The 13,218-nt window shown below is 43.3% G+C and overlaps 1 pseudogene; it reads left to right on the forward strand.

Moving 5' to 3' along the window:
* Positions 1 to 8,219: 8,219 nt before the first annotated feature.
* Positions 8,220 to 8,877, forward strand: LOC146311415 (uncharacterized; annotated as a pseudogene).
* The last annotated feature ends 4,341 nt before the right edge of the window (positions 8,878 to 13,218 follow it).

Here is a 13,218-nt window from a genome sequence, read left to right on the forward strand (position 1 = left end):
GGAATGTCAGGTATTTAACCTCTGTGGGGTCACGAACACTTTGAGAGATATCTGATTCAGAGTCACACAAGTTCAATAGGTGGACCTCCCAACTAGTCAGTTAGAAATGAAGAAGACTCTTGGCAGAGACGTAAAATGTCCTCAAGAACCTAAGCAAGTCCAATTGCGTACCACAACCCTTAGTGAGTGGTTCTGAGGATGTTGCTGCTGCTTTTCTGATGCATTTCACTTTACTGCAGTATTGTTCCAGCTTAATGGAATAGGTCAGCATTTATTCATTTGTTAAATGAGAAGATGATACCAATCTCATGACTGTGTGTGATGTTTATAGCTAGATTAAAGATGTGGTTAGCTTAGTTTAGCATCAGATGTGAACCCTGAGGACCTTCAAGGCCTTCAGAGAAGGCCTAACATCAGTATTTCAAATGTTAGATTTAAATGAATTATATTTGATTTATTTCATTTAATTATTAGCCTATTCTCTTCTAATTCTAATTTAAACCTCATTTTCTATCAACTTTGTGTCAGAAATGAAAGCGTTACTGTCCTGAAAACAGAAAAAATACTTATCTAATCAAATGTTTTGTTGTTGTCTCTTGGCAGAGATAGATTAGAGCTGGCTCACTCATTGGTTAGGACTTCATCACTGGGACAGAAGGCCACAGCCTGTGTGTTTGTTCAGAAAGTGACAGGTTTATCAAACAATCATTTTGATTTACAAGGGATGGGACCAGAAATAATCCCCTTAGGCCATCTCAAAGGCCAGCTATATCTTGATCCAAGATGAAGCAGTTGAGACCAACGCTGTTGCTAGGTGGCTAACTTGATAGTGCTGCCTTTTTCAAGGCAGACTTTCACAGCGTAGTGGAGGATCTGCAAAAGACTGTTATTTAGGAGACTGAGATTGCATTTGTCCCCTAATCTGTTAGAAAACTATTTTCAGACACTTGAATCTTCTTTTTTAAAGCTACTTCCAACAGCACAGCACAGCAGACAGAGCTGTCTGCTGAAATAACAGAATTGGAGATCTGTGCCACATGTAGCTATGTGTGTGGTACTGAAACAGAGAATTAAGAAATACAGAATGAATCATATGGATTATTACAGCTCTTAATATCAGACACAGACTTATTTATAATTTATCCAAACAATAGTAACAGAGTAAATGGCCATTATCTACTTGTGGTGGGAATACTCCAGTTGTGCAGTAGACAGTGTGAGTAGAGTGAATGTAGCCTGGGCCTGACTCCTCCCTTGGCCAACCTCCTAATCAGGGCACCTGTAGGGCTTTGTTCTCCCCTTTCCTGCCTTGTTTCTGCTGTGGCTGCTGTCTGTCTGCACCAGGTATGTGCCAAAAGCACCTCTTTATGCACAATTTTACCTGCATTGCAACTCTAGTTCTGATTTATCAAGTGTACTGTGTTGGCTGGCCAGGTACAAGCTGACTTCCCTCCGGCCCACCTGCACCCATTAGAGCTTGACACATGAGGTGGTGAGTAAGTTACCTCATCAGAGCCTAAAGAGTTGAGTTCTGAGTCCCATCTTGAGTTATTTTGTATTTGGGCTGCCAACTGGGATACCTGCTTGTTTGTTTTCTTAATTATTTTTGTGAGCTTCTTTATTTCAGGAGCGGAGAGCCATATTGGTGAGAGGCTAGGCACCCGTGGTGAGATCCCTTCACTTTTGTATGTGAGTAGTTGTACTGGGACACCACAGACTGCACCATTTTAGAGGACTGCTGTGTTTGCTGTGCCCACTTGTGGTGATTAGTGGTAGCATCCTAGGCACCCCTCCATGTAGTCTGCCTCTCAACAAGTGGCCTCTGCTGAGTTTATTTTCTCTAGTTTTGGTTATGTTGGGCTGGGTTAGAACTTTTGTATCCTTCAATCTTTTAGACTTTATATCGAGGCCTTTTTTTAGTGTAAATTGTAATAAAGTAATTTTATCCACCTTAATTTTTGGTTATTTCTGATTAATAATCATCATCTTTCTTTTCAGCAGCTCCAGCCCCTGCTTTCTGCTTTTATTTTTGCTTATTATAAATAAAATTTCTGCTTTTAATGTGATAACATGTCTCAGCCTTTTATTCAGTACTGAACCTTTGTGCCTTACCATCTACCTTACAAACAATTTCAAGGTACCTTAAAGTTGTTCCTGGGGTGGTGTTGTCTGCTTTACTCTTTATTCTCCCCTTATTGACACCACAATTCCATACATACCAAACCTATCTACCCCTCCCTTGCCACATACTGTTTAATACAAGTTTAAGCACAGAAAACTCTAGTAAAAACATTACTTATTCTATCATTGTGTTTGCTGCCCTCTCTTTATTTTTGTATATGGCAACTACACACTACAAATGCATCACAAGCTACCTGTTGCTTATTCCATCAGTCTTTTTCCATTTTGCTGCGTTTTTGGTCTGTTTTGGCCGAACTGAAGTCCCAGCTCTGATAGTCATGGTTTGCCACTGCTTAGCATAAGAGGCAGGAGGAAACAACTAGCCTGGCTCTGTCCAAAGAAAAGTTTAACATAACTATCTAAAATGAGACATTTTGATTTGTGTATGGCTTGAAGGAATGAGGGAGCTTAACAGGTGCATATTTCTGTACTTTGATGAAAGCCAGGCTAGCAACTTAATGTACAGAAATGAGCTTGATATCAGTCTAAACTTGAAAAGAAAAAGTTGATCCTAGCCTAAAACATCTCTCCTGGGCATACGCAAGGTAAAGTGAAAGCTGGCATACATGCATTTTTTTTCTCCTCTGAAAGGAAACACTTTCTTTTTTTTTCCTCCAGTAGTCAGAATAACTATAGATGTTACTGGCAGTAACTTATACTATCAGCAGATTAAACACTGAGGTATAAGGTTTTTATTTCTCCTTGAATATTTTTTTCAAACAGATGCCTGCAGATGAGCTCTAACTATGACCTATTAGCAAGAAAACACAATGTAATCACAGCATTTATGCTTACTTGGTCCAAGTTCAAACATGGTGGTAATAATACCACAGAAAATCAATATTTATGCATGTTCTTACTAGGACTGTCAAAGTTAACGCATTAATAGCACGTTAACACAAATTCCTTTTAATGTAACTATTTTTTTTTTGGCACATGATTAACGCATGGCCTAATAAGGCCTTTGGCCTGACCCTTATTTTAAAATAGTTGCCAGTAATGGATCAGCTTGCAGTCGCAAGCTTTACATCACCACTCAGATGTCACTGCAATGGATGAGGACAAAAATCTTCTGAATGGCAAGTTCAGCTACAAAGTCCTGCCAGATGGGTCTGCCAATAAAGCCAAGATTATTTGGAATTTCTGTTGATGTGAAACGAGTTACCACCAGAGTAAGTCTAGCCTTAAATACCATGTGCTAGCTAGGCACACTGCTGATGCAGACGGCCCTGTTGAGACACCTAACTTCCGACAGACCACTCTTGAAAGTGTGTGAGAGAAACCCATGGCCAGCTCTACAAGCAGAAGACTTTCCACAGCAATAGCTAAATGGGTGGCTACTGCTTGCAGGCCACTTAACATTGTGGAGGATGAGGGTCTGGATGAAATAATTTGGATCGCATCCAGTGACTGCATTTATGAATTACTCTTGAGAGCCACCACTCTAAAAAAGATAAACAACTTGTATGAAGAGCAGTGAGCAAAAGCAGCAGAGGAGTTGGTGCAGGCTACAACATTTGCGCTCACCGGAGCCTACTGGGCTTCACTCAGTAACCAACGTTACCGTGGGGTAACAGTGCATTATTTTGACCAGCAGTGTAAACTGAAGTCACGTGCTTTGACTGTAATGAAGACAGAGGAGAGGCATGTAGCCAAAGTGTGTGCCGAGCACTTTGTGCAAGTAGACAGACAGTAGAACATTGAGCATAAAGTCAGCACACTCATTACTGATAGTACCCGCAATATGATTACAGCAGCCCACCAACTCCCTTTCGAGCATTTGCCTTGCACTGCACACAGCCTTCAACGAACCATGACAGTGTCTCTATAGAACAGTACATTTGACTTAGCATTGTCAAATGCAGAAAGGTAGTAGGACATTTCAAGTATAGCCCGCCAAACACGGTAGCACTTGACCAACAGCAAATTGCACATGGTCAAAAGAAAGAGGACATGTCAACGAGATGGAACAGCACCCTGGAGATGATCAAGCGTGTTCAGGGAAATCAACAACCACTGAGAGCTGCACTGGCCCTCCATACAACCAATGTCACCTTGTTGGATGGGGGAACAGGGGGTTTGAGTTGGATGGATGGACAGGTTCGGTGGAGTCAGCTGGTGGCTGGAAGATGGAGTGGAATCAGGCAGGGTTGAGACTCTGGGTGGGGGTACCGTCTCTCTCGGACTCCTGATGTATGGAGCCCCCAAGAGAACCTCATGTGGGCGTTTCTGATGTCTTTCAGGTCGTGTCGGATATAGGAGGGTAAGCCGGAGAGGACCAGCGACCAAGAACTTTAATGATGTGGTCAGGGATCCCCTGCTTGGATGTGGTTGAGGCGGCTCCGATGCGGAAGCAATGTCCAGAGTAAAGCTCAGGAGATATTCCTGATCTGTACAGGATGTGGCGGAAATGGCGGTGGAACCAGAAGCGGGAGACGGCCTTGCCCGTCTCAGTGAGGATAAGAGGATCTTGCAGGGATGCTCGACTGGCTAGTCTTGAGTTGATGTAGTCACGTATGGGTTCGTATGGACTCAGGTATGAATTTAGTCGGAAGAGATAGATGAGTTGCGCTGGACCAGACTGGTTTGTTTGCTGCATTTAAGGTGGAAAACCAGGGTGTCAGTGGACTGAATTGCAATATCTGACAAAGTTGCGTGTCGCGAAGGTTGGAAGTTAAGGGAGGAAGTGGTGAACTCCAAAGCGTAGGAAGCCAAAGAAAGCCGGCAGGAACATTGATTCTAGGACCTTGTCTATGGGAGGAGTAAGGTAGCCTGAACGGAGTGTTGCAATGCAGCGGGCGAGGGGGTCTGATGTGAGGGGCAAGCGTTTTGGTGTCTGGTGAGGTTTGGCCTTGCGAAGGCCTTTGAGTAGCATACTGATGTGGGAGTGAGACAGGGCTGGGCATGGTGCTCCAGAGGACAGTTTAACTAGGAAGTTAATACCACTGATGTAAACCTGGATGGTTGAAGACTTGATACTGAGGATGGAATGGGCGTAAGAAATGAAACTGGAGAGTGTCAGGACGCTGAGAGTGGGGAATGGAAGGTTATGGGAGACTTGGAAGGCCTTGAAGCAGTTCCATCCTGTCAGGTAAGAGGAGAGTGTTCGCGGGGCGATGCTGTTGAGGATTGCATTTTGTGATGTGGTTACTAGATGTTCCAGCTGGGGGGTCAGTTGAGGATGGTGGCTGAAAACAGTGGGACACGGGTTAGAAGAGGGTCAGAGGCTGGTGCCAATTGTCTGAATTTCTGTAATGAGAAGCGAGAAGGTGAGTCAGCAATTGAGTTCTTGTGACCTGGGATGTGCAAAGCTCGGATGATGAACTGGTTCTGGGTGGAAGTCAGAGTAAGTCTCTGCATGAACTGCATGATGACTAAACACTGGGACTGTCCTTTATTGATAATATCAATTGACGGCGCTATTGTCACAGTGGATCTTTCTGGACCATTTGTGCCCCCAAAGGATAGTGGCTACGATGACAGGGTACATTTCATAGATGGCAGAGGAGGGGGTGAGGGAAGTGACTTCAGGCGGCCATTTGGCCGAGAACCACCTGCCGCAAGGAAGTGGTGAGGGTGCATGATGTGGCCGGGTGAGATGGTGCACCGCAAAGATCGCAACACAAAGAGGACCGAGCTGCAAAAACCCGGCAGTAGAGTTCAGAGTCTAGTGTCCCCCAGTATGTGCCCTGGTTAAATTGCTGCAGTCGACCGGCAGCTTGCGTGGCAAAAAGAGTGTGGTAAGCGTAAAAACCATTGCCCCCAAACCGCAAGGCAAGGTCAAGGATTAGTGACAGGTAGTCATCCAACTCTGACCTGCACTCAGGGAAAACGGAACAGATGGTATCACAGTACAGGGAGAAAGAGAAAGCGAATTCGATGGCACTGAGTTCTTTGGAGCGGGTGGGGAGTGAGTGTTTGAGCTCAATTGGACCGAGTGCAGTTTGCAGTTCCCGGGGAATATGGGGATTACAAGCGGAAGGGTGTAGCAACTGGGCAAGGTCGACATAATTACCGGCGAGAATCTGTTGCCTGAGCGTGAGTGATACTGGGGAGGGTCGAGTGGGTGCGTTTGGACGTGCCGGAGGTAGTGCAGTGGCCAAAGTGAAGTTGGTAGGTGGGGGAAGTGCTGGGATCCGGCTGTAGGTGGAGCTGTGGAAAAAAGAGGTACGTTTAAAGTGGGATGAACAGTGTTTGTTACATGTGGGTTATGGGGAGGGGGTGGGGGGGGGGGGGGGGGGTGGAAGGGAGGTGGAAAAGAAGAGACAGTGGGAAGCTGAAGGCTTTGGCTGATGGAGCCACCATTGCTTGAGGACATAGGAGCAGTCTGTGGAGCTGAGATGGTGGGCATCAGGGTGGGAGGAGCTACAGTGGCCAAAGAAGATTGAATAGGAAAGGTAGAAGGAAGGGAAGAAGAAAGGATGCTGGGATGGAGGGATGCATGTGCTCGGGTTGCTAGTGAAGGCTTGGGGAAAGAGGAGGGAAGAGATTGCTCTGAAATGGGGAGAGCTTGAGCTGGTTTAGATACGACCTGGCCCTCCGAGAGGGCTGATGTGGAAGGCCGGGCGTCGTCGGCCGTGGAGTGCGTCATGACGTCATCCGTGTGGGCGTCGACGCGACGCTGGGAGTCCGGAAGAGGTCGGGAAGCGTGGCGAGAGCGAGTGGAGCTTTGCTGTGACTCGGTGAATAGTTTGAAGAGTTTTGCCTTGTTGTCGGTGCAACGGAAGGGGATGCGCCGCTGGCTGAGGGCGTGCTTCAGCCGAGCGATTGTCCACTCGGATATGTCGGGAGTAAGGACGGCATGAGTGTTGGCTGGGCAGGTGACGGTCTCGTTGGTTTCGCCTGTCATCCGAGCGCTCGGATCGCGGGCGGGTCAAAGATGCCCGTCTTGGAGGAGGAGTGACCCCCGAACGTCGATGCCGGGATCCCCGCACCCCCAGAGCTGCTGGACGGCGAAGGCCTGACGATGTTGGAAGTATCGGAGCATGGATGCCGAGAGCGTGGAGGAACGTGGATGGATGACCGCAACCGGGGCTGCTGAGGTGGTGGGCAGGGAGGAGAAGGGGAGGACTCAGGTACAACGGGAATGAACAGGTCCCCCTCGAACTGATCGCTGTCGGATGGATTCAGGAAGAGCTCTCCGTCCATTGTTAGGTAGGTTTCTTTAGCTGACTAGTCTCTCACGAATGTGGAAACAGAGTCAAAGGGTGAGGAAATGGATGAGGTGTGCTTAAGTACTCGTAGTACGGAAATGAATCCGTCTGAGGCGTGGTCTTTGTTCCTGAATCTTGTTATAAAACTTAATTTATTGAAACACTCAATTACAAATAAAACTACTCGTGTCAGAAAAATACTTAAGTAAAAGTACAAAGTATTCCTCTGAAAAACTACTCAGAGTATTAGTTACTTTTTAACAGCTGAAATCTGAGATTTCTGGACTTTCTTTCTTAAAAAATGTCTCAAACGATCTATTAATCCTGTCACAGTCTTATAAAAGTAGGTCCAAACATGTTTGGACTTATTTTTCAACTGCCAAGATTGTTTTCAATTCTCTCCTATAATGAATATTTTCATTATTAATTAATTTGTCAGTCATTTTCTCCATTAATGGATTAGTTCTTTGGTCCATAAAAAGTCAGAAAATACTGAAAAATAATAAAACCAGAAAACCTTAACAAGAAGCTAAAATCAACTTAGTAGATTACATAGTGTAATGCATACCAAAGCACTAATGAAAGTACAGTCTTGACAACAACAACAAACAACTCTTAAAAGTACAAGTGCCCCCCCAAAAAAACCCTAATTAATTACAGTAACTTGAGTATTTGTTAATTACTTATTTCTATGTCTGGTGGTGTTAATTTGGGTCATGACCGAAAGAACAAGATTTTGGATACAAGCGGCTGAAATGAGTTTCCTCCGCAGGGTGGCGGGGCGCTCCCTTAGAGAGCTCTGTCACCCGAGAGGAGCTCGGAGTAGAGCCGCTGCTCCTCCACGTCAAGAGGAGCCAGCTGAGGTGGCTCCGGCATCTATATCAGATGCCTCCTGGGGGCCTCCCTGGGGAGGTGTTCTGGGCATGCCCCACTGGGAGGAGGCCCCAGGGAAGACCCAGGACACGTACTTTACTCTACTGTTGCAGGTACATAACTGAACTTTTCAGAGGAGAAAAGTGTCTTTTCATGCTCAGTGGTGCTGCCTGCTTTGTGCCAAGTGATTTCAACAGACCGTCACAACGGAGAATGGAGAAACGCAGGGAAAAAACAAACATCACATGGCTGAGAGTAGCGACCACCCTTGATCCTAGGTTAAAGGACTTCAAGTGTCTGAGCAGACCTGATAGGACTGAGGTGTGGCGTTCCATCAGTGCCTTGCTGAGGAAGGAGTGGCCTGTACCGAAACTGAGTCCGACTCTGACGAAGGTGACTCAGTTGAGAAATGTGTGAAGCGCTACAAGGCAGAGCCTTCCATTGAGTTGGAGGACTGTCCCCAGCAGTGCTGGTCCAAACATGAAGGGGCACACAACAAGCTGGCTTGCCTTGCACGCAAGTACTTCGTAATACCCGCCACATCTTAGCAACACATTGCGAGAGGTTATTTTCATTGCCTGGGCATGTAGTTCAGAGGAAGCATGCTTCTCTGTCCTCTGACAATGTAAATAGGCTTGTCTGTTTAAGCACCTGGCTCAGTCCAAAGTAATAGAAGTATAGGAGAAGGGAGAGACAGAGAGAGGGGACTTACAACCACACACACACACACACACACAGAGAGAGAGAGAGAGAGAGAGAGAGAGAGAGAGAGAAAGAGAGAGTGGGGGTTTGGGGGACACATACATGTGGAAAGAGAGGCTACACACACAGACACTCAGCTCTACAGGTGGGAGAACACTGGGGTGGCAGAGGGGAGACGGACACACGAGGAAGAATGTGGGTGGGAGAGACAGAGAGATGCATTGCATACAGAGGGAGAGAAAGAGCAAATGTACATTTATCTGTTAAAAATTGGCATGAAATTAATGTAGGACTTACCTAACTGAACTTCAGATAACACTCCTTTTGTAATCCAGCTCTGTGCAACCTGGAAATGATCAGCAAGGGCACTACAGTTCTGTTTGACTTTTTCAATGAGTTCAGTAGAGCCTTCTTCTGTATTATACTCCACTGTTTCCTGCTCACTTTATTTATTGTTTGTTTTAGTTTGTATTATACTGTTTTGATCCCACAATGTAGAAGGGGGTGCTCTGTGAGCTGTTTATTTTCCCCATGGAATGAAAACTTCAGCTAACCAATGTACATATTGTACAGTGTGTCTGTTGTTAATACTTACAAAAACAGAGAATGTTTACCTTATAAGTATTCGTGTTACTGAGTAATGTTAAATTAAGCATATCAGTATCTCCACTAAAGTTAGATTTGCACAAAGCAAGCATATTTGTTAATTATTAAAAACTTGAAAAATATCCTATTAAGGTAACAAATGTGTGATTAATTTGCAATTAATTGCGATTAACTACGGATAATAAGTGAAAGATCAGCTAATTTGAAATGATGCAACAGCAGTTTGTGGGCATTTATGGACCTTTGCCAATGAAACAATACAGTTTTTGTCTGAGCTTCCTGAATTTTGCAATTGTTTCTTGTTTTCTTTTTTTAGCCTTTATATATTCAGGATAGGTTCACTGAGAGCGATGTTTTCTTTTGCAGGAACACCGTGATCACATTCACACCTGCTCAGTACAACCACAGTCAGTACCTGTTGTAGTGGCAATATCCTGAAACTGTTTGCATCTACTGAAACACAAGAATCTGAGCTTTCCAATGATATGTCACACTGTTCAACATAGCAGTTGAGTACTTAACAGTCCATGTACCATGGGACTACTTCAGTCAGAGTGAGCGTAGAGGGGTCTAAAGGGATTGAGATTAATGATTTGTTGTGCACAATCGAAGATAGATTTGCAAGTTTGTGAGACTTTAAATTAATTTCTTTTTGTTATAATAGAGGAAATATAATAAGCTGGCACACCAGATGGTTTGTTACACTGAACCATCTGGGAAGCCGTCAATAGAAACTGTTTGGAAAAGTGTGGGCACTTTCAAAAAAACATTTGGTGATGGAATGAATCATCTGTCACAGGTAACACAGACTAACTACATTTTGATATAACTGATGCTATCACAGTATTTATGCTAACCTCTTCAGCAGCCGACATTGTTTGTTCTAGATGAGTCACTACCATGGATGTTTTTCCTTGTCAGCACACCGAAAACTGTGTTCCCTCTGAGGATGCTGATTGGCTGCACCACCTCACAGATCTTGTGTGATCTTGTGATCAGAACATTTATTTGGGAACAGAATACGTAAGTGACAGAATTCATCATTGATAGAGGTAAAGAATTTACTGTCACTAAATCACATATATGTCAAAGGACCAATGCGTAAGATTTAGTTGCTGTGACTGTGATACTTGCAAAAAACACAAAAGGGTGTGTAGAGCCAGTGTTTGGTTTGTCCATTCTGTTCTGGGCTACTGTAGAAACATGACTCTGTTGAGGAGGAGCCACTCCCTCTGTAGGTATAAAGGGCCTATTCTGATACAGAAACACAACAATTTGGCCAATAAATTCCCCTAAATCTGACACACTGGACCTTTAAATGATGATTCCAAAAAGATGCACGTTTACACAAATTGTCTAGAGTCTGGCTTAAATCAAGTCATACAACCTCCTGAGCCCAACAAAGATCAACTCATTTATTTGTCCATTACACCACACATACACACACACACACACACATACACACACACACACACACACACACACACACACACACACACACACACACATACAAAGTACATAACAAGGAGGAGTGCTCCTGGCTTCCATCACCAGCACAGCAGATCCATCAAGCAGACAGTCATCGTCTGCCACATGCAAAACAAGGACACCACCTCTGTGTGTGTGTGTGTGTGTGTGTGTGTGTGTGTGTGTGTGTGTGTGTGTGTATTTGTGTTTGTGCAATTGCATGTATGTATGCATGTGTCTGAGTGACTCAGATGCCCTCCAGTGAAGACACTCCTTGTTAAGGGTATTAGAGATCAAGTAAGTGATTGATCTACATGTCAGGTGACTAAGTGATGCTTCTGTCCACGCCTCAGGTCAGTTAAGAAATGTGTGTGTGTGTGTGTGTGTGTGTGTGTGTGTGTGTGTGTGTGTAAGAGAGGGAAGGAAAGAAATGAATAAGGTGATCGGAGAAGAAAGACAAGGGGAAGTTAGCCATGAATGTGTGCAGGATCTGAGGGACACTAGCAAATCTGAGTTCAGTTTCACTCATATCTGTACTTAAAGCTGTCTGATCTTTAAGTCCATCAGCCTTGGAAATTGTTTCTACACTGGAATTTGACTGATATCAATTTTCAGGACTTCTGGGTAATGCAGTCTCCAGGTCTGTCCCCTAATAGACAACTTAATCATTAGCTGTTGAGAAGAGTCTTAGTCAACCAAGTTTTCATGTATCTGTTAACTGTGCTGTTGCTAGTTAGCTCAGTTAGTGATTCTATTAGACTGGGTGAAAATGTGAGTTCATGTCACTTGGTAGTTCTCTGTAAGGTTCATTGAACAGGGTGTTCAGCTTTGTTATGTAAGATTCCAAACTGTAGGGAGCAAGACATACTCAAAGGGAGCTGTGAACTGTGCAGGGAGGAAGTAAACAACAGTTCTTCACTTTGCAGGAAGCTGAAAAGCAAGATTACCCACCAGTGCCCATTCAATTAAATTTATATTTTACTTTTAAAATTATGAATTTATTTGATAAATTCTAATTTATTATTTTATCATATACAACTCATATTTATTGTTCTTATACTTCTTTATTTTTATATGTAATAGTCTTAATAGTTTACTTTATGTCTGTAGGTATTGTCATAGTAATACTGTTACCAGTCATAAAGGACAACATAATATAAATGCCTAATAATAGTCTGTAAATAAAAACCATAACATTACATGAAAATCTGTAAATCATATCAATTATTCATTTCTTCAGGAAAGACACTGTACATCTTTAAAATTAATCAAATCACATTTACTTACACACAGTTCAATAGAATAAGTTTTGTAATGCATCACTTTTGTTTTGTTTTGTTTCATTCAATATTTAATTTCAGTAAGAAAAAATTTTCAGTTGCAGCAAAAAGGCATCTAAGTGTTTTACGTTAACAGCTAATGACTGAAGGAATGTTAGAGATATTGCAGGGTAAAATGAAGAAAGTTCCCTAAACTGACATTCCCTAAGCAGGAAACAGATTGCAGCTTTAATCTCTGGGACTGACGGAGGCCAGTTTAACAACATGGAATACAGAACCAAGGTGATTTAAAGAGGCTGGAACCAGGACTCTGACTCCTGGGATGATGACGACATGGCAGGTTCAGGCGGGGACAGAGGGCATGAAGTTAATAATGTAACAAATTAATTTGTAAGAGTACATCATCCATTGTGTTGATAAGTCCATGAGTATTTGTTTTTCTGAATTTAGAAGTTATTTATTCCTGTGGTTTGAACAATGAGAATGTGTGAGGTTATACCGTGTTGAAATAAAATAACTAAATGTTCAGTCTCCTGGCTGTTCTGACACATTCAGAATCATTACCACTTCTGATGTTTGCATTTAACAGGTAGCTCATTTGGGCTTTACAAATAAAGTTGAGGACAAAATTTTAATTTTTAAAACGCACAGTATAAAAACTTCAGTAAGGTTTGAGCTGTCACTGAGAAAGCATCATGACAAAAACAAAAGAAATCAGTTTAGATTTGAGAAAAAGAATTGTTGATGCTCACAATATACAAAGATACTACAGCTTTTCCAAGTGTCAAGAACTGGAGCGAGAAGTATCATCAAGAAATTGAAAGAGAGCCACACAGTACAGAACAAGCCTGGCAGAGGTAGGAAGTGAAAGATTTCAAAGACTCTGGAAAGAAAACTAGTGAGAGATGTGTCTAAAGACCCCAGAACAACTGCCAAGACATGAGTGAATGACTTAG

This window comes from Lutjanus erythropterus, chromosome 18 (genome assembly GCF_056507025.1).
Source record: "Lutjanus erythropterus isolate fLutEry1 chromosome 18, fLutEry1.hap2, whole genome shotgun sequence".
Taxonomy (NCBI): domain Eukaryota; kingdom Metazoa; phylum Chordata; class Actinopteri; order Lutjaniformes; family Lutjanidae; genus Lutjanus; species Lutjanus erythropterus.